This window comes from Saccostrea cucullata, unplaced genomic scaffold, assembly GCF_032062105.1.
Source record: "Saccostrea cucullata isolate Sc308-1 unplaced genomic scaffold, CSIRO_AGI_Scuc_v1 ctg146, whole genome shotgun sequence".
Taxonomy (NCBI): Eukaryota; Metazoa; Mollusca; class Bivalvia; order Ostreida; family Ostreidae; genus Saccostrea; species Saccostrea cuccullata.
The window spans coordinates 1,506,880-1,510,037 of NW_026919274.1; positions in this window are offsets into that span (position 1 = coordinate 1,506,880).

A 3,158-nucleotide genomic window follows, 5' to 3' on the forward strand; every position below is an offset into this window, starting at 1 on the left:
TATAAAAAGCGTTTTATCTTGAAAATGAAATGGTTGCATATTAGGAATTCCATAAAGCAACAAGATTGGCAAATTAAAGAAGTTTTGAAACGAAAAAATATGACTATACAGAGTACTTTGTTTGCAGATGTCTGACTTTCTTTGTACTTACTGTGGAATGCGGTTTCCAAATTATATGGAAGGCCTCATTCATGAAGATGTGTGCATGGGGGGAAAAATGATGACTCAAAATCATGATGAACATGTAGGTTAACTGCATATATTAACCATTTATTTAATTATTTATTCAGATTGAAATTCTAAATATATGTTAATGTTACATTCTCTAAATTTTTGAAATTATAAACTATTTTGCGCAATCTTAAAATTTCTGAGAATGCGAAAACGCAATTCTATAGTGCGGAAACTCTATCTCCACCTCAGACCGATTTTCACGTTTAGTGATCAATTTAGGTTTCCTCTTTGTTATTCGACTATTTTGTTATTTTACTTTGCCAGAAGCCATTTGTATGTTGTCACTGCGGATTACAGTTTACAAACTATACGAAAGGACAAGACCATGAAGATAAACATGAACAAAGAGAGGTAACTTTAAATTAAGGATGTAGTATTAGCATGTATCAGTGTATGTAAATTTATTGATAGTACACATGATTAAAGATTTAGTAAATAATGGTGTACCTGTATCTAAAACAGATTAACTTTGAATTTAATTTTTTATTCCTTTAAAAATTTACTTAATATTTTAAGGTGATTAGAATAATTTTGCTGGAAGGTTAAAATTGTCTTGGAAAAAAAATGTACTATGGATGTACTGAGTCAATCACCATTTTTTTCTATTTAAAGGTACAACAGCAGTACTTGTGCCCCAGCTGTGGTGAGATATTGAATACTGAATCAGACTTTAAGTTTCATGAACTATTTCATGAAATGGACCAGATCGACTACAGTGATCAAAAACCTTGGTCACCCATTTCACTCGGGAATTATGAGCCTACAACTAATCAGGCAGAAGAACTCATGGATGTGGATCCTGATCAGTGTGGAATTACAAACATGGAAACAGATACAGAAGAATCTATGTATTCTCAACCCCGTCAATCACAGGTTGGTTATGGTGACGAAAAAAAATTACCATACAACCTAAGACTTGTAGGCGAGAAAACTTTTAAGAAAAATAGTGCAATCGACAAAAATTATCAAGTTAGATTTGACACAGATTCTGTGGAACAGGGCCAAAGATTGTCAGATCTACATCGAGAATTAGAAAACACTTTTAATGATGCTCTTTCGCAAGCCACGCAAGGACTCGATTCGTCAACAGACCTGGGACGTGTCATCATACATCATGAAGGTTTGACTAATCCCGTATATGTCCCCCTTAAACCTCTAAAAGATCTCACAGGAAAAGTTGTCATGGAACATTTGCAAAATGTATAGACCAGTCACGAGAATCTATCTCTCTCTTGTTCACAGCTTTTATCTAAATGTGGGTACCATTAAATTCCTAAGGGAGGAACAGGAGCCAGACCTATCAATAAACTAGGTGATGGTAAAGACTCTATGGCAACTAAAAAGTCTTGCATCAAAATTTGGAATTCGGACGAATTATGCCTTGCCCGCAGTATCTGTATGGGGTTCTTAAAATTATGCCACATTCCTACTGCAGATTGGCGACTATTGATTGACCCTAATGATGGAAAAACAATGGAAGAAAGAGTGATGGAGTTAAGAAAATGTCCAACATGGTATTATAAACAACTAACGACTAGAACAGCCAAGGGTGAAGAATGTCAAAAAAGCCTTGCCACTCTCTTATGTAAGAAAGCCAATAAAAGTACTGAGAGACGTTTATCGATTCTAGACATTGCAGCTTTTGAGAATGTGCTCAACGTGGACATTCTGGTTTTAAGTTCCACTGTCGGAAACAAATTCATACGCACCATAGCACATTCTGAAGAGGGAAAAACAAATAGTAGACAACGCCTATTTCTATATCACAGCGAAAGAGGTGCAGATGCACATTTTGACGCCATTGTCAATATTTGCGGGCTATTTGCACAATCCAAATTCTGTCATAAGTGTTTGAAACCATATCAAAAAAAGCACAAATGTGCATCAACATGCATGGTGTGTAAAAGAACTGATCATTGTTTCGTTGATCAAGAAGTAAGCTGTCGACGTTGTCACATGACTTGCAGATCTTTGGAATGTTTTAAATCACACAAACTACAAAGAGGGAGGACTCAGGAATCTCAGTGTGATCGTTGGTGGAAATGTACAGTTTGTAAGAAAATTGTAGACAGACATCTAAGAAGACCAGAAGATCATTTATGTGGAGAGTGGCAATGTCAGGCTTGTAAGCAGTTTGTGAATGTAGATCATTTGTGTTACATGAGAGCCTTAGAATGCAAGGAAAAGAAACCTAGATATATCTTTTTTGACTTTGAATGCACCCAGGATGACGTTTTGTGTTGTGCAGAGGGATACTCCGCGACAAGAAATCCTAACTGTGTACAATGTAACAACAACACCGAGTCTTGTTTGGAATGTGCTCTTTGTACCAACTGTCAACAATCCTGGTGTGGGAAATTTCAACACATACCGAATTTAGTGGTAGCTCAAAAAGTTTGCGAGCAATGTATTGCTGAACAAGTTGATACGAAATCAAAGTGCGACAACTGTGGAACTAGATGTGGGAACTGTGATAAAATTGACAAAGAAGAAAAAACTTATGCCAACCCTCCTTGCAAAGACACGTGTGGATTTCGCGAAACCGTGTTTCAAGGTGACAATATAGCACATGTTTTTGGATCATGGCTGTTTAACAAAACACACAAGGATTTTACAGTCGTTGCACATAATATGAAGGGCTATGATGGCTACTTTTTGCTTGAATATCTCTTGGCTAATTCTATAGTTCCAAAGGTCATTTATGCTGGGTCTAAAATCATGTACTTGCATGTAGAAAGAGGATTGAATATAAGAGTCTTAGATTCTCTTAATTTTCTCCCAATGAAGTTGGCAGAACTGCCTAAGGCATTTGGATTGGAAGAAATGAAAAAAGGATATTTCCCCAATTTTTTCAATACGAAAAAAAATTTCAACTACATTGGACCTTATCCTGCCTCCAGATTTTATGGAAGCGATATGATGAA